This window comes from Tursiops truncatus, chromosome 1 (assembly GCF_011762595.2).
Source record: "Tursiops truncatus isolate mTurTru1 chromosome 1, mTurTru1.mat.Y, whole genome shotgun sequence".
Classification (NCBI taxonomy): domain Eukaryota; kingdom Metazoa; phylum Chordata; class Mammalia; order Artiodactyla; family Delphinidae; genus Tursiops; species Tursiops truncatus.
The window spans coordinates 130,325,765-130,345,407 of NC_047034.1; the positions used below are offsets into that span (position 1 = coordinate 130,325,765).

The following is a 19,643-nucleotide window of genomic DNA, read 5'->3' on the forward strand; positions in this document are numbered from 1 at the left end:
TTTACTTTACACTATGAATCCCCCGCAAACTACCACAGTCTATTACACCTGTCAAAGGAAGTTAGTGGCCAAATTTTCTGGCAGAGGAGAGCATTTTTCTTTATTTAAAAATTACCCCTTCTCTCCAAATGTTCCTCATGCTCAGGGTTGTTATGAAGCAGCAGCTGCTCTGTGACTTCAGAAAAGAAGCCAGGCGCCCAATAACTTCTTTTTTTTTTTGGTTGGGGGGCGGGGGTTGAGTACGCGGGCCTCTCACTGCTGTGGCCTCTCCCATCGCGGAGCACAGGCTCCAGACGCTCAGGCTCAGCGGCCATGGCTCACGGGCCCAGCAGCTCCGCGGCATGTGGGATCTTCCCGGACCGGGGCACGAACCCGCATCCCCCGCATCGGCAGGCGGACCCCCAACCACTGCGCCACCTGAGAAGCCCCCAATAACTTCTTAATCTCTCCCGCTTCTCCTGAGAATCAATATCATCTGATAACAATGGCTGCGGTTCCTTATCCATGCACTTGACCCCGGCCCAGGCTCAGATCTGCAAAAGGTCCATGTTCATGAGCCTCACCTGCTTCGTCTCCTCAGCTCCAAAATGAAGTTGAGTTCCTCCAGTGCTTGGGAGAAAGCAGAGAGCAAGGTAGCCTCCAAGAGGGCCTGAAAGCGCCCCAGAGCTTGACTTCCGCCAGTGGCTTCTCTCCAAGGATGGCAGGAAAGAGGGTGTCTCCAGGCTATAAGGAGAATATGATTTGGTGGGGATGATCCTACCTGGAAGGTGGATAGAGGCATCCTTAGCTCTTTAAAAACGGACACAAGAAGAAACTGCCTCCTTCTCCCACAGTTCAGTTTCCCAGTGAGTGTGAAGCAGGTCAGGCATCACATCTCCTGAAAACTCGAGAGGCCCCCAATGTGGGAGGCCTTCAAGGAAGTCACTATCCAGCCACTCCTTTCAGCTTAGGATGGCAGGTCCATCTTTTGTGGGGGTAGGCAGTGTTGCTTAGTGATGAAGAAAGGGCTTTGACATTGGCCAGAACTCGGTTCAAGTACTGGGTTCGCTATTTATTAGCTGTGTGACATTGGTTAAGTCACTTAACTTCTCTGAGCCTTAATTCCCTAATGTGTAAAGTATGATGACAATAGTCTCTGCCTCCTAAGATGGTTGTGAGGAGTAAGTGAAAAACAAATTTAAGGTTTGTAAACACTTAGCATACTGCCTCCCAGTTAGTAAAGCCAAATATATGGTAGTTATTGTTTATCTTATGATTAGAATGTTTTTTTCTCATACTTAGCCAAAATCCATCTCCTGACCACTTTCATCCATGGATCTAATTCTTTTGGACGGATGAAGGATTGCAGACCCAGAGCAGCCAGAAGGGACCCTTTCACAGCACAAATCATATCTCTCCTCTGACTGAAGCTCATCATGAAGTCTTATAGGTCTTAGGGAGCCAAAGGGCCAGAAAGGCCTCTGCCTCTCCAGCCTCATCTCACACCACTCAAGCCCACGTGCTCTGTGCTCCAGGGGTCCTCTTTCTGTTCCCTGTGGCCTCAGGGTCTTTGCAAATGCCTTTGCCTGGAACTCTCTTCTACTTTTTCTCATTAGCTTTTCAGACCTCAGCTTAAACAAGGCTTCATCAGATTTCTACCTGTCCCAGCTCCCTCTACTGTTCCTTCACAGGTTTTATTGGGGTGATTATTTGATAAATGACTATTTCCATTAGCAAACTACACCTTCTATAAAGGCAGGGACCATGGGTGTTTGAGGCTCATAATGGGCTTTGCAGGGTACCCGGCATATGGCCCTCAGCAAATATTTAGAGTGAAGGAAGGATGAAATGAACTAATACCTATTTCCACAGGAGAGTCCTTCACGTATTTGAAGAGAGTACTTATGCTTCTCTTCTTTGTGATTTAATTGTCACTAGATTAATGATCTCAGTGCCTCACCTACTCTTCATCATGTTGAGTTTTAGACCCCTCTACCGCCCTGTGCTCACACATGAGGGAGCTGAGTGCAATGAGGGGATTGCGTCCTGTGATCTGAGACACCATATTTCTCCTAGTGTACCCAGAGGCCAAGTTAGCCTTAAATATGTGTGTAACACACACACACACACACACACACACACACACACACACACACATATTGTTCTTTTGTTTAAAAATAATGCAGATTTACTAAAGAAAATTTGGAAACTACAGAATAGAAAAGTGTAAAGAAAACAATTCTTAGACACACCTTGCAAAGTAAAACATAGCAATTTGTAATAATTCCAGTATTTTTTTCTGTGAATAAGTTTTTGTAGAGTTTGAGGAAGGATTATGTAGTGGAATTCTAGCTACACACACACACACACCTCTTGCTTTTTCACCAATATTAAATCATTAAAATATTTCTATATTATTATGTAACCTTTACAAACATCATTTTAAATGGTGCTATATTAGTTAGAAATGCTTTCTGCCGCTATCGAGGCTTAAACAAATGGGAAGTTATTTTTCTCACATAACAAGAAGTCTGAACATAGGCAGTAACTGATGCTGCTTCCAATAGCTTTTTTCTCATGGTTGTGTTGTGATTGCTGTAGCTCTCCTACCATCACATTTATGTGCAAGGTAGGAAGATGAGGGAAAGGATGTGCCATTTGCATCCTTCCCTTTTATCAGGAAAAGCCCAAGCCTTCCCAGCATCCTCAGCATACTTCCACTGATGAATCCTTGACCAGACTCTGTCTATGACCAATGTTAGGTCCAAAAGCATCTGGAAAAGTGAGTATGTAGTTTTTCCAGCTGATGAGGTTAAGGCAGGCAAGGGAAATTGGGTACCTTTCCCACATCCTATCAGGTTAATTCCATTCCATTTGATTCTCAGCTCTTTAAATACATATCCTGGGAACTTGTGTAAGGACCCTTTCCTCCTTTTGCTTCCTGGCTTATGAAGATCAACCAGATAAACAAGCAGTGATTCAAATCAGGAAGCTCACAGAGATGTTGTCAGTCATCACAGTGTTTATTGGGGTGTTGTTCCCTTTGGTGGGCAGAAGCCAAGGCTGATGAACGCCCTCCGACGCACAGGAAAGCTGCTCTGTGAAGACCTGCCCAAATGCCAATAGAGTCCTTATTGACTCCCATCCGTGGGCAATCATGGAAATTACTTCATCAGAAACAGTGAAGGAAGGAAGGAAAGAAGGAAGGAAGGAGGGGAGGGAGGGCAAGGAACACCGTGTCATGAAACACTACAAAGGACAGAAGACAGATAATACCTCTCAGTGATGGGGTACAACCCTCCACGTACTACTTTCTTCCTAAGCCATACTTTATATCATGTCGGTATATACAGATAAGATTATCTCAACTGCCCTCCTGGAGAAGTGTTTAAGAAAAATAATGGGAGTAGATCTTTACTCTTTCTCTCTTCCAAAGGCCTCCTCCTGGGGCTTTGGGACCTAATATTGTTTGCAATCTGTTCTTTCCTGGAGGAGGTTAGGGAAAATAGAAAGGCCCAAGACAGGTACTGCTCAGTGTTTAATGATGATAGGCAGAGATGGGGAAGCACAGATCAGCTCTTTCCTCTCGGCAGAGCCTGGGCTATTAGGAAAAGGGAATTTAGTGTTTGGTTTGCCCATTCTCTATTCCTCATCGAGGCTTTGGTCCCAAATTGCTAAACCTCCATTCAACAGTTAAATTAAACATAGCTAACTTTGTTGATATTATTTCACAGCCGAATAACTTGATATTCATACTCTTTGTGTTCAGTAAGTACAGAGCTCAGACACATTTTTAAGTCTCAGCTGGTGATGAATTCTGCTGAGCTACACTTGTGTTTCACAGGATTCTGCTCAGCTGAGACGGGGCACACTACTGCATGGTAAAAATAAGCTTCGAGCCATCATTTTGATGGGCCCCTCATGGCAAGAAAGCATCCCTCTTCTCTTCCCTCGTCTTCTTAGTAGCAACTCCCATTTACCACTTGCACATCCTAACCTAAAGGAATCCTGGGCAGACAACAGTACTTCACAGTGATGACTCCAGACTCCAAGGTGTGACGAACACTAAACTTGGACTCCCAAGGCCTCAGTATTTTCCCCCTCTCTGCCTCTTCATGGACTGGTGACTATAAGTCACACGTTTGCTGCAAACAACACACTTAAGTATTGAACACATGCTGCAAACTGTCAGGGGCCAGTCGCTATTATTTACATTTTCACCTATAATTGGAGTCCTATCCTCTAAACATGATGGGAAGTGCCTAATAAGTATTTGAACTGAATAATACATTCATGTGTTTATTTATTCATCAAACATGTAGTGGGTACCTTCTATGTATACCAAGCCCTGGGCTAAAAACTATGGGCGTAAAGAATGAAACTGGGTTCTAGTTTGAGAGATAAACAAATAAATAATTATAACACAGTGAGGTCCACACTGTATAACAGAGACGTATATGAGGTTTTTGAGCATCTGATATTCTGCCCAGGTGAGCAAGGACCATTTCACTGAGGGGCGACTGATAAGAGAAGGGGAACATCACAAATGCTAATGAGAATCACACACCGGTCACTCGCCAAGAACTTAATACACGTTCTTTCCTTTAATTGTCACAACTGCCCTCTGGAGTTAGTACTATTATACCTATTTTATAAGCGACAAAGTCAAGGTCTAACTGACACACATAAGGTCCCAAAGCTGGTAAGGAAGGAGCCTGGATTCCCAAGCCATCAGGAAGTTGGGCCCTCTGCACACTCATCTCACAGACAGAGGAAAAGCATGTTGGTCTTTCTGTACAACAAAAATATCAAATTATCTGAAAACATCTTAGGTGACATTACTTATGTTACCAAAAGCTGTGCAAATTATCTCTTTAGAAAAACGAGATGTAGAGGTGATTGCAGGCATATGTGGATATCTCACCGAACCCCAAAGCAGGAACTGCAACTGCGTCTCCCAAGGGAGGGGAAGTAAGTACTGGAAGCTCCACAAACAAGGCAGATCAGCCCCCTCCTCCCCTCTCTCAGGCTGCGTCCCACTGTCTCCGTTCTCCATTGCATTCGTTATTCTCTCTCTCCAGACCATCCCTTGCTTCTCCATCAACAAGGCAGGAGATGGCCACCACCCCCTTGTTACACCCAGTTCAAGCAACCCCAGGAGGCTGACTAGCATCTTTAAATCCCAATTCCGAATTCCCAGAAGAGGGAAAAAGACCGGCCCAGCTTGGTTTAACTGTGTCTGAAGTGTGGGCTGTGCGTAGTGACTTCCTTCTCAAGAGAATAGCGTGGATCGGGGTGGGGAGAGTAAACAAATCTGACAAATGTTACCTCTGCCAGGTGACCAAGGTCAACATCAAGTGATAAGTCATGCTGATGATATGTCCTCGATGTGATGTGATGCAAATGACACCTCACCTCTGTGGGCCTCTTCCCAAAACCTATAACCTCAGTCTAATCCTGAGAAACACATCAGACAAATTTCAACTACCTGACTAGTACTCCTCAAAAACTGTCAAGCTCATCAAAACCAGGAAAACCCAAGAAATTGCCACAGTCAAGAAAAAACTAAGGAAAGATGACCACTAAACGTAATGTGGGATCCTGCGACAGAAAAAGTAAAGAAGTCTGTATAAATTATGGATTTTAGTCAATAATAATGTATCTATATTGGTTCATTCATTGTAACAAATGTACTATAATGATGTAAGACGTTAATTACAGAGGAAACTGGATGCCAGGTACGTGGGAACTTTGTGCTACCTTTGCAATTCTTTTGTAAATCTAAAACTCTTCTAAAATAAAAAATTTTTGAAAACACATTATTGCATGCTTACTCTGTGCCAGTCACCACGGTAGATGCTTTAGACACTGCAAAGACGAAAACCAAAAGTTCTTTTCAAATTATCCTGTCCCCTTACCTACCTACCATAATATACATGGCAAGCCCTTTGAGAGAAGGGGAGACGCCAAAGACCCAGGGCAGTCCTGACACACAGTAGGCAGTCAAGAAATAGTTGCTGATGTGAACTAACATTTATCATCCACAGAAGAGGCCCTGTTTTAACACTCAGAGATGCCACCTTGCCTGTCCCAGTGTGGGTCAATGCGAGTGCTGCCCTTGGACATGGATGGTTTCGGTTTGCTCACTCCCCAGCCACTGATGGATTTTCATTCCAGTAATCCTTTAATCCCAGCCTGGAAGCTCTGAATGGGACCCAGACCTCGCCACTTTTTTTGTTTTTTAATTTTGGCTGCATTGGGTCTTCACTGCTCCGCGTGGGCTTTCTCTAGCTGTGGTGAGCGGGAGCTACTCTTCATTGCAATGCACAGGCTTCTCATTGCGATGGCTTTTCCTGTTGCAGAGCACGGGCTCTAGGCGTGCGGGCTTCAGTAGTTGTGGCGCAAGGGCTCAGTAGGTGTGCCTCGCGGGCTCTAGAGCGCAGGCTCAGTAGTTGTGGTGCACGGGCTTAGCTGCTCTGCAGCATGTGGGATCTTCCCGGACCAGGCATCGAACCCGTGTCCCCCTGCATTGGCAGGCGGATTCTTAACCACTGCGCCACCAGGGAAGTCCTTGCCAGATTTTTATGCCCTTTAGGGGACCTATCTTTGCTTCTCTCAGGACAATCTTATAAAACCTTGCAAAGGACAAGAGCCTCCTGTCATAATTAACCTTTGAAATGGGCACTAAAAATAATTTTGCATTCACTTTAATAGTGCAGGTTTTAAGGGGAAAGAAAAATAGGTGTGGCTTTTTAAAGCATATGCTTTTCCAAAGCAGTGGAGAGGGAGAGGAGGCCCAGAAGGAGTTTCTGGCCATGGAGCTGAGATGTGGATGTGTTAACGCTTTCCCACCCCCTTGGTCCTTCCTCCTACTGTCTCCATTCAAAGTCATTTTAATCTTATGAACTGACTATTAGCTGATGAACTAATTCCTCCAGGGAAAATGCCATTAATTCATCAGGCTCCTTCACTCCATTTTTTAAAAACTGCCCGTGAACATCTTTTGTTTTAATAAATGACTGAATTCTTGTGCTGTGGTTTGCAGAGTCTTAATGAACTTGGGAACGTAAAATCCTCCCTGTGGTTTATTTTCAGCCCCGTCACATAGGAAACCATACTGCACTTCACAGTCAGGCTAGAGTTTTCTCACAAAAAGGGACCAAGCTAAGTGCTACTGACGCTGGACGTTCATATCACCACTGGGTGAGCTTTTCTACCCTAGAACCTGAAGCAGCCTTCTCCACTACCTGCACACCTGCAAGATAGGATAATAAGCAGCCCCTCTTCTTCAACACCCCAATCCTGTAATTTGGAAACTTGAGGCTGAACAATTCCATGCTCAGTCCATTGCAGCATTTCCGGTGCCCTATGCCCTAGTTTTCACTCTTGTTATATAAGCGCACATGTCAGTGTGTCTCTAGCTACCAGCTTCTATCAGGGTAATGATTTACTCCTCTTCACATCACCCGTGGTACTAGCCCACGCAGAGTGTACCCTTACTAAACAGAGAGGCGAAGATACAGAGGCCCTTCGTACACCCCGTTTGAGACAAAGTCACTGCTACAGACACGGATGGTGCTTGATACTTAGACAGGCAGCGAATGGGGATTAAAAAAGAATTATCTCCCTGGTATGCTCACTCTGACTGGCCAACGATATAACTTCCAGTCTCATGTCTCTATTTCAGACCACATATGGCAGTAATATTGGCTCTTCCCCACCTCAGCCTAACCAAGACTAAACAGGTTGATGAATGTCATGCATCTTATCATCATACATGCATATTTTTAAATATAATTCACTTTTGATCTGCACCCTTGTGCAGTGGTGAATGAAAACAGTTAAGATTTCTTCCACTGTCTGCCTTTAAATGTATTAAACAGCCCTGCTGTCAATAGATTATATTCTTGTACAATGATAATAGCCCCCAAAACTAAGAGGCCTTGTCAGGAATTGCAGTTGTCACAGTTTGATGGGAATGATTTTACTTGGGGTTCGTCTGCCTCACAATCATCTCATAATCTGGATATACATCACAGCATGACATGTAAATTTCCTGCTACTCTGCTTTCATTTCCAGAGGCAGCAATCAAATGAAAACCACTCAACCTCACCCAAATGTATAAATAATTTTCATTCAAACATATTAACAGTCAAAATATGAGAATTTATCACAGAGTGCTAGGCCTTTTAAGAAGCAATAAAGACTTTACTTTTTTAAGCATATTTCTCTTTAGAAAAGTAATACAAATAGTAACTCGCAATTTAAAAATCACATTTGAAAGTCCACATAGGAACCACCTAATCTGCAAACTTAAGGGATGTAGGTGCTTCACCATAGATTTAGTGCTTGGCGGAAAAGGGATGAGGGAAATATTGTGTAATAGAATTGCACGTGGGTTAATAATCACTGACATGGAAATACCAATGTCTAAAAATGCTGATTTATTTCATTTTTACTAAACATACCTTTTGTGCTGCACAATCTATAGTAGATTACTTTCTCTAAAATATAAACACTTGATCCAGCAGTGATTTGGATAGTAATATAACAAATGATACTTTTTTCTGATAAACATCAGATTTTAATTGAAAGCAATCTCCTTGGGAAAAAAAGCCCATCAAATTCCAACCACACTAACTGTCAGTTACCAAGGAAGGGAGGGAGGGACATATTTACAATTGAACAAGAAAAATATTTGTCATCAGTGCTCAGTTATGAAGTCAAATGAGAGCAAGTGCTCGTTCACCTTGGCCTGGTTCAAGGTGAGTCTGGGGATGGCCATGGGAGCTGTACTTGAGGGAGAGGACAAGAGCTGCAAAGTACTCACCACCGGACCTGGGAACTTGCCACTCTTGCTTGTAAAGCTCCCCTGGGAAGGTGCTTCGAGACTAAGCCTTTAGATGTGGACTTGTGCTCAGCCAGATGGAGGTGCTAAAAGACATCAGTGGACCAATAAGGCATCATGTTGACAAGAGTTCATTAGATATGGAACAAAACCCTAAAAGGACTATAATACCCTGACGCACTTAAGTCAATAATCAATCCACCCATATTTCCAAAAAATACTTTCCATAGTTTAGAGAGGACACTTGGTCTCTGGGGAAGAGGCTAAGTTAAAGGTTTCTATCACATCCTCAAGGCCAGTTGAGAAGTGAGGGTGGCTGGAAAGTGTAGACTAGGAAGGTACGTTGGGATGGGGAGCAATCTGCTTGTAGCATCAGTGCTAGCACCTAAAAAGTTTGCAGCCTCACTTAAAACTTTTATACCCTTTTCTTCTCCCCCTTCTTCCCCCCACCATGTGCAAAAACTGCTAAGATGACAGTTTTTTCCATTTCCCCAGGAAGTGTGTCTGCAGAAGTACCATAACCCAGGGTACAGCAAGCTCAGCCATTTGAAATAAAACTTTGCAGTACTAATGTTTTTGTAACTGCTTTCATATTGTAATGATATTTTTCCAAGCACCGGTTTTATATGATCTTAAATACCTTTTTGGGAAAGTCCAGTGAGCTGACTCTAATAAAATCATGCTATTGAAAAAAGGTTTAAGTAGAATGTTCAGAATAAATTACAAAACTGCATGCAAGAATACCAGCTAGTGCTGCAATAAAAAGCTGAAAATGAGTATTCTTGCAATATATTTTAAAGAAGTAGTATACTCTTTTTGTCCATTTTTTTTTCATTGAATCTTTCATAACAGAATGCCTCCATGTCGTGAAAGGAGGGGAATGCGTACCAAATGAACAAACTGCGGGAAAAACTGCATTTAAGGGGAGAAAAGAATCTTGACTTTTTGGGGGAGTATAGAATATATTTCATTTCATTTTCAATAACTGTTGGAAGATAATAGGAAATGTAATTTCTTTCCATTTGCTGGGCCAAAATACTTAAATTACATCATACGTATCCTGTCATATTTTTCCCCCAACATATTCAGGACCTGTTAATGGATTTCATATTCCTTATGTCTGCACTAAGGGATGGGTCTGCTTTAAAAGGCAGAGATGTCCAGCAGTGGGGATCTCAGGGAAACTGTAGGATGAGGCCATGAGTGGAAGACACAGGCAATTGAATATCTGACTTTCTTCTAGTGAAGTAGAAGGAAGGAGCTCATGAAGGATAGAGGTAAGTGTATCCTCCTAATTACTCTTGAAATCGTAGGTCCAAAATAATCACGAGCCCCTTCCGCAGCCCTTCCACCCCACAGGATAGTCTCACAAAAACGAGACATTAAAAGAGCAATGGATGGGAAATGTCCCCTGTGGCCACATTGATACCTGCCATTTGAGAGTCTACTGTGTTCTGGGCACTGAATCAAGCACTGGGCTTCAGGTTCTATGAGGAAAAATATTTATGTAAATCAAATTAGCTTGTAGATCCAAATTCACTTTTCTCACCTCCAAGTAAAACAAAAGCAAGCATTCTAATCCTATGGAGAGAAAATGGGACAAAGAAAACGTGGCGTAGCATGATGGACAAGATCTAGAATATCATGGACACTGTTGGTGGCCACCCAGCATTCCTCCTCCCCTTCCATCTTCCTTCCCAGCAGAACCTGATTTTGTTCAGGAATCCATGTTCTACACACAGCCACGCACCTCGGGAGAATCTGACCCATTTGCTTCTAAGATGCGGATTGACTGGTCATGGGCAACTGTGTTCCCTTTGTCATTGTTGAGTTGAAGAAAGGGCATGGGACTCTGACCAGTGATGTGGGAGAGGAAATCAGCTGAGGCTCCTTTAGAGAAGAGCTTTCTTGCCAACCAAAGAAGTGGGCTCTCTTTTATCCTCTGGAGATTTTGTTGTCTGGATGCGACTCCTGAAAGGGTAGCAGCCACCTGCTAGGAAACTCTGCCACCTTGCCTAAGATAAACTAATACCCATGATAACAGAAACAATGCCGTATTAGTGTCATAGGTCTGCTGTAACAAAGTACCATAAACTGGGGGTATTCGTTGTTTTAAAACAGCAATTTATTGTCTCAGTTCTGGAGGCTAGAAGTCCAAAATCAAGGTGTCAGCAGGGCCATGTTCCCTCTGATGGCTCTAGGGGAGAATACTTCCTTGCCTCTTCCAGTGTCTGCCCACAATCCTTGGTGTTCCTTGGCTTGTTAGACACACCACTCCAGTCACTTGGCCATCTTCTCCCTGAGTTTCTTCACATTGTCCTCCGTGTCCAAATCTCCTCTTTTTATAAGAACAGTCATATTGGAGGAGAGTCCACTCTAATGACCTCATTTTAACTTGATTACCTCTGTAATTACCCTATTCACAAATAAGGTCACATTCTGATACTTGGGGTTAAGACTTCAACATATCTTTTTTGGGGGAAGGGGCTCAATTCAACCCATACATCATACATTGCCTAACTGTGGGCAGATACTAAGGTTGAATAGACCTTGATGACATCATAGAGCCTCTGAATCAGCCCACCCTGGAATCTGTCCCGCCTCAGGACTTGCTGGTAAGTGAGGTACACGTGCGACCCCTTTCTGCATTGCTCAGGTTGTCCTGTATTGAGGTTTGTTACACGTAGCTGAGCCCACATTCGTTGATGCAATAGATATTGGATAAAAACAGACCTGATTCCACCATTTAATAGCTGTGTGTCCTTGGGAAAAAAATCACTTGCACTTTCTGAGAATACTTTATCTCTACACTGAGTCAAATATTACCCCAGAGTTGCCACAAAGATTGATGAGATTGATATAAACGGCATTATCCTGAAAAGGCGCTCAGTAGATTGTTTACATGCTCTTTTTACAAACTATCCATGTGACTCTGGAAGAATAAAAACAGTACCATATAGTCTAGTCTTAAAGGGACTAATGAGAACCACTAGTTCTTGATGGTTGTTAGATTTGCAGAAACTAATGCAACATTGTAAATCAATGATAAAAATGAAAACCAAACAAGCAAACAAAATAAATCATTTGCCTGTATTCATCACTTAGACATTCTGCACCTGTCTCGCTTCTTTAAGGCCTTTGTGACAGCCGCCATTTATGAGAAGCAGTGACCTTAAAGGTTAAAAGCATGAGCTCTTGAGTCAGACCACATGGATTCAAATCTCAGTTCTGCCACTTTCTATGTGTGACCTTGGGCAAATTACTTAACCTCTTGGTACTTGGCTCCTTCATCTCTACAAAAGGGGAATGAAGATGATGATAGTTTCTCATAGTATTCTTAAGAGGAATAAGGTGAAAAGGCATAAGGTGATAAGTACAGGGTCTGGCACATGGTAGGCAAGTTAAACATACACTCTTTCCTCCTTTTGAGCTCCATTATTGTCTGCCATCATCTTAGTATCCTACACCAGTGGTTTTCACACTTCAGTGTTGGTGTAAGAAACAAATGTGATGCTTGTTATAAATATAGACTTCAAGCACTACCCCTCCCCAATCCAGAGATTCAGATCCAGTAGTTCTGAGATGCACTTTTAACAAACATTCCGGGTGAAATTGATGCAGATGGCCCCTTATCACACATTGAGAAACTATCTACTTTTTCTGATTGGAAGTCAGGAGACTTAGAAGGAGCTGGTCATCTTGGAGACTGGTACTTCTCTTATCCTCCCTAATAGTCTGAAGGGAGGATAAGAAGCATCTGGAAGGTAGAGGCATCATTATCTCTCTGGCCCTTCCCCTCACACAGGAGCTTGTCCACAGTGACTCAACTCAATTTAAAGTAACCTCAGATGGTATAGAAACAGAAGTGGTCAGGGAGGGATAGGAGGATGGGGATCTAGGTAGAAAGAAAACAGGCTCTGCTAACTACTTAGTGATTCCAAGAGATTCTATTGGGACAGCTGTCCTGAGTCAGCCCCAGAACCAGTTTTGGTTTCTGTGAGCCCCATGAACAGTGTGACCCTGGATAGCAGAGTCACTAGAAAATTCTGGGATTCCAAGCTGGCTTCAGTTTTCAGACTACCAGCCTGGGACACAGCCCTCCGAGCCCAAAGCAGACCTTCAGACCAGGTGCAGGAGGACAAAGGAACAAAACTGCACAACAAGAAGCTGAATTTGGACTTATTACTGGGTCACTCAACCAACTAAGCTTAGATTTCTTAGGGACAGCTTCAACAAAGGACATTTATAGGGTTGTTTTGTTAACTAATTAATGTTAATACATGTAGCATTATGTAGCTATTTATTGAATGACTGTATTGGCCACGTGATTTTCATGAATTATGTCATTAAATTATCAAGAATTCATTCAACTAATATTTGTTGAGCATCTACTATGTGTTGAGTTATCAAATAAAAGTGAATATATTTATCAATATGTAATACATATACTACATCTATCTCATATATGACTGTGTAGCGAGAAATTTCCTAGAGAGACTGGGAGGCTGATAAGTATAAAACATTGGTACAGTGTCTGACACATAGCATGCACTTAATTAATGTAAGCCATTATTATTATTGTCGTTGTTAATTATTACAGAGGATACATACTAACAGTGGTTCTTCCTGGATGGTTTCTTTCTGGAAACGTTCTGTGTGAACGTTTCTTCCTTTTGCTTATTTGCATTTACTAGATGTTCTACACTAAGCATGCAATGCTATTGTAATCAGAAATGGAAGTTATTTACTTTAAAAGTTGATATTTCCTCTCTGAATCCACAAATGAAGACCACACTGTCTTTGACAGCACCACCTAGTGGCTCCAACAGAGTATGACTGAAGAAGATCCTTTTTCCCCACCCACTACTTTATATCAGGATTCATAGAAGGAGTGAATGTGGTATGTTCCAGCATTCACACAGTATCCTGCACATTTGACCAATGACTGGCAAGCTTCTTTTCTGTGCCCTTATTGGCCTTTAGAACTCTATTTTTTCATGATGAGATGATTTATTTCTTCTGGGGCTTTGATTTTGATACTTCTCACAAAAATACAACTTAGGAATCCAGTGAGACCTCTAACACACACACAACACACACAAAATGTAAATCTTCTATTTTATTTTTATTTATTTATTTTTGCGGTACGCGGGCCTCTCACTGTTGTGGCCTCTCCCGTTGCGGAACACAGGCTCCGGGCGCGCAGGCTCAGTGGCCATGGCTCACGGGCCCAGCCACTCCGCGGCGTGTGGGATCTTCCCAGACCGGGGCACGAACCCGTGTCCCCTGCATCGGCAGGCGGACTCTCAACCACTGCGCCACCAGGGAAGCCCTGGCTTACATTTTAAAATATCATTTAGCTAAGTAGATGTTAGGTTGTAGGAGGACAAGAGTAAAAACAAGGAAACCATGCAACAACAATCAAGTGAATGAATGTCCGTGGAACAACTGAATGTATGGCTAAGACGTCAAAGTAGAACAGAAGCGTAGTGTTCAATTACATCCACAAGTGACAAAGAAAGTCTCCTCATTGGAGGTGAGGCCTAAACAGGCGTCTGCTTTTTTTTTTTTGGCGTCTGCTTTTATTTTCAGGTTTGAATTTTTTTGGCAAGGAGTGTTCTTCCATTAGGAGACCCATCATATCAATGTCTCTCTTCTGTGATGTTAGCAGCTTAATAAATGACCAAATCCATTCATTCATTAGTGGTTGCAAAATGGTGATATGCTCATTCTATCTTTTCATTTATATTTTTTAGCTGGATTATGTTTACAAAAAGAACCTTTTCTTCATCTTCTGTTTGATTACCCAGTGGTGTAATTCACATAGAAAACGCAAGACAAATGCTTGATTTTTTTCCCCTCTATTTTCAGTTTTCAGAATAATGAGTTGGTTGACTAGCGTCTCTCCATGGTGATCAATTGCTTGCTTGCTTTCTCCCTTTTTCTTTCTTTCTCCCCTGCCTCCCTCTTCTCTTTCTTACTCACTCTTTCTCTCTCTTCTCTCTCTTTTTCTTACCTTCTCTCTCTCTTCCTCCCTTTCTTTCTGACGTTCTCTTTCGATTTCCCTTGTTCTTTCTTTTTCTTTCTTATTATCACTATGAACTTAATGATTTTTAAATATATCTGATGGTTTCAATCAATGCAGTTATTACCTGTATGGATGCTTAAATTGTCTCATCTTTACCCAGGAGTCTCTTCAAATTGGCTCCTGAGCCCTTTCGATGGAACCCTAGTAGTTTTTGACACCCTCCTCACTGCCTGATATAAGTTGTGACAAGCTCAGCATGTACTTTCCCTGTCCCCAACTTGGAGTCAGCCGTTTCTCTAAGAAGCCCTGGTTCCCTTTAGTGGGATATGGTATCTCAGCACTACAATTTGAGTACTATGGGTGAATCATTATTTCTGTGTTTGTCATTGTTACTAGGCCTTTTCAGCGGACAGAGTTTGACTTTTTTTTATTTATTTATTGATAGGTTAGGTTTCTTTTTTTAATAGCTTAATTACATTTTGTGGGGGAGCTGTGTTGGATCTTCATTGCTGCGTGCAGGCTTTTCTCTAGTTGCCATGAGCGGGGGCTACTCTTCGTTGAGGTGCACGGGCTTCTCATTGCATTGGCTTCTCCTGTTGCGGAGCACGGGCTCTAGGCAGGTGGGCCTCAGTAGCTGCAGCACACGGGCTCAGTATTTGTGGCTCGCAGGCTCAGTAGTTGTGGCTCATGGGCTTAGTTGCTCCGTGGCATGTGGGATCTTCCTGGACCAGGGATTGAACCCGTGTCCCCTGCATGAGTTTGACATTTTTTAAATAAAATTAATTATGATTTTATATTGATAATTTCAAAGTAAACTATGACATTTTTTCCTCATTTTCCCCACATTGATAGTCTCAATTTTCAACAACTCCAGAAATGACAGAATTACAGTGACCCTTAATTACTAATTTTCTTTGTTCCCCCAAACTACACACAACAATCTCATAATTAATCATACAAACAGTACCAACAAAAACATGATCACTGTAAATAGTTTAAGATCCTATGTAGCTCTATTTGTCCTAAGAGTATCTCACCCTAGGGATGTATAGGCAAGTTACTGATGTTTAAAGTCATTTGGAATTGTTCATGTCATGGGGCTTTACAGTTTGTGATGGGTGGAAGCAGACATTTAAAAAGTGATTATAAGACCTTCAGTGTAAAGAAACAGTACGGTAAGCAAAGTGAGGTTCACCTGTCTGGAGGCTCAGAGTCATCCTCCCTAAGAAAGGGACGCTTAAGCAGAGACCTTAGGCCATGTTGGAATTAGCTCAGCAGAGTATGGGAGCAAGATGGGAGGGGGGGTCATTCCGACAAAGAGTTACCTAAGCTGTGACTTAGAAGGCACTCTGCACATAAACCGCCAAGACAACGGTGGCTTTTTAGAATTTCCTTTTTAAGCTATGCTCTCCAAAAATCAAAAGATCATCAACCAAGTCAGGTCTGGTCTCCTCTGTGGTAGTTTTCAAGCCAAAAGTCACATGGGAAGTAACCATTGCACAAAGCCATAGACATGCTTTCTTTGTAAGCCAAACCACATTGCTTAATCGTTCCCTTTATTTATCATGCTTAACTTCCATTTCTAAAAGGGAGAGCCTCAGAGCACAAGGACTTGCCCCTATGAAGAGTATTTAAAAAGAAGAGCTTCACATACTCTTCATATGGGCAAGTCCTTATGCTCTGAGGCTCTCTCTTTTAGAAATGGAAGTTAAGTGTGATACATAAAAGGAATGACCACCAAAAGATAAACAGATAAAAAAGATGTGGCACATAGAGACAATTAAATATTACTCAGCCATAAGAAAGAACAAAATAATGCCATTTGCAGCAATATGGATGGACCTAGAGATTGCCATACTGAGTGAAGGAAGTCAGACAGAGAAAGACAAATATCATGTATCACTTATATGTAGAATCTAAGAAGTGGTACAAATGAACTTACTTACAAAACAGATATAGAGTCCCAGATGTAGAAAAGAAACTTATGGTTATCAAGGGGGAAAGGGATGGGGAGGGATAAATTGGGAGACTGGGATTGACATATATATACTACTATATATGAAATAGGTAACTAATAAGGACCTACTGTATAGCAGAGGGAACTCTACTCAATACTCTGTAATGACCTATATGGGAAAAGAATCTTAGAAAAAAGTGGATACATGTATATGTATAACTGATTCACTTTGCTGTACAGCAGAAACTAACACAACATTGTAAGTCAACTATACTCCAATAAAAAATAATTTTAAAAAATAAATAAAAGTAAAAAGAGCTTCGATGGCACTGCATTAGATGCTTAACATACTTCAAATCTAATCCTCAAAACAACTCTGTAATTTAGAGGATGTTATCCCATTTTAGATCTGAGGAATCTGAGAAGCTGAGAAGGATGTGGCAAAGTTCAAAGTTACGTAGCTGCTAAGTGGGAGGGCCAAGATTCAAATTCAGGTCTGCCTGATTCCAAAACCATTACCTTATGAATTTCATTAGTTTATTCTCTAGAGACATGGCTTATGTGACTATATAAACTATGATTTATAAAATAAATTATGTTAGCCTAGAGTCACCTCTCACGGGTGAGGAGTACTCTTATAAGAACTAACATTTGGTTGACCTTTTATCCTACAATGACATCGTTTTCTAATTTGATTGGTTCTCATTATTCCCATTTCCCAGAGGAGGTAACTGAGACTCACAAAGAAGCTGGCCTGTTCAGCTAATAAGTGACAGACTGGGGTTTAAACCAAGGTTTCTGACTCCAAATCCCAAGTTGTTCCCATTCTTGGTCATCCTGGCTCTCTGCTTACCAGATAACAGAATGAGGGCAGAAATGAAAACGTCACAAGAAAAACCAGTAGGAAAAATGCTTAAAATCACACACCTCCAATTATGACACCGCTTATCAACAAAATGTCACTTATCAACGAAATGTCACTGTCTGAATATAAAACTATCATAAAAATAATAAAACTTTACTTTAAAAATCTTCACTTATACTCAGCCATAAAAAGGAAGGAAATTGTGCCATTTGCAGAGACGTGGATGGACCTAGAGACTGTCATACAGAGTGAAGTAAGTCAGAAAGAGAAAACAAATATAGTATATTAACTCATATATGTGGAATCTAGAAAAATGGTACAGATGAACCTATTTGCAAAACAGAAATAAAGACACAGACGTAGAGAACAAACGTGTGGACACCAGTGGGGAAAGGAGGGTGGGATGAATTGGGAGACTGGGATTGACATATACACACTACTTTGTATAAAATAGATAACTAATGAGAACCTACTATATAGCACAGGGAACTCTACTCGGTGGGTGCTCTGCAGTGACCTAAATGGGAAGGAAATCCAAAAGAGAGGGGTTGTATGTATACATATAGCTGATTCACTTCACTGTACAGCAGAAACTAACACAACATTGTAAAGCAGCTATACCCCAATTTAAAAAAAAACTTCACTTATAAAAAACCATCTCGGTGGAAAACCTGTAAATTCAGTACCTTAACATTGTAGCAAAAATGGTACATAAAAATATGAAAAGAGAACATAAAATTCTGTTTTCCTAATTTTTCAGTAAACCTGAAACTCTTACAAGAAATAAATTCTACTTTAAAAAAGAGCGAGAAGGACATGATCTCTCATTGCTTAAATTCTTCACTTTTCTTTTCCTTTGATAAATAATTTTGCCAAAAAGGAACAAAATTTACTTGCTTTTGATAAGTTCATACTTACTGCTTTGTTCCCAACAGGGTAGCTCATTCTAGGTTTTAGAGTCAGATGGTCTTGGGTTCAGATGTTGGCTTTGCCTCTTCCTAGCTTCAGTTCTCACTGGAGTTGTGAGGATGAAATGACATAATGCAGGCCAAGCCCTTAACCCAGTGCTTCATACATGGTAAAGGCTTAGTGAATGGCTGTTATTCTTCACTGTTGAGCCTCACTACCTCTAGATGAGTTAGGGATGAAGAGTTGGAATTTGGAAGTGGGGAAATTTTTTTTTGATTTTTATGTTGTATTGGAGTACAGTTGATTTACTATGTTGTGTTAGTTTCCGGTGTACAGCAAAGTTATACATATATGTATATCTATTCTTTTTCAGACTCTTTTCCCATATAGGTTATCACAGATCATTGCATAGGAAATATATTTATTTTAATCTTCGATCATTAGTTCATTTTTATTAGATAACAAAAATCACGAAGTCAGTTCTAATTCCTCTATTTGAAATATATATGCTAAGGACTAAAACAACCAGAGTTAAGTACTATTTTAATCCCGTTGCTTAAATTAAAATTTTAGATAGAAAAATAAAATGTCTGTGCCTTTGTAAAAACAGCGAGCATGGATGCAATGTTTTCATCCATCTGTGAAGCAGAAAACACTATCACACACACAGTTTTACTGACTCAGGACCATGAAATCTCTGTTCCAAAGCGCCAGCTTTACTTATCCAGCTGCTGCAACGTGGCTGTGGGTCTACGTGGGAACGTCTCTCAGGACCACCCAGATTCTCATACCTCCGTATCTTGCTCACTGGTGACTGAACCCGATATTTGCTGTTGCAGGACACGGAGTGTCACCAGGGCAATGTGCATAGCAACCCACAGATTTTGCTCTATGATAGAAATACCAGTGTTGAATTTTGCTCAAATCACCATGCACCACCCACACGGCCGTTTGCCATTTTTAACCAATTTTAATTGCTCTGGAAACTGGCAACACCTCTCTTTTGAAATCAAAGGCAGCTATCACACATGGAGCTACAGGAGCTGTTGTTGCCCC

General features: G+C 41.6%; 1 protein-coding gene across 4 annotated transcripts in view; it reads right to left on the bottom strand.

Annotated features, from left to right (window-relative positions):
• Positions 1-13,949: 13,949 nt before the first annotated feature.
• ATG4C (autophagy related 4C cysteine peptidase) overlaps positions 13,950-19,643 on the bottom strand; it is a 135,883-nt gene continuing 130,189 nt past the window's right edge. For 2 of the 4 annotated variants that reach the window (XR_012324498.1, XR_012324503.1), the window contains one exon: positions 13,951-15,605. The gene's annotated coding sequence lies outside the window, so the exon portion shown is untranslated. Of the gene's footprint in view, positions 15,606-19,643 lie in introns of all 4 variants that reach the window. The other 2 variants (XR_012324496.1, XR_012324506.1) reach the window with 2 other exon arrangements.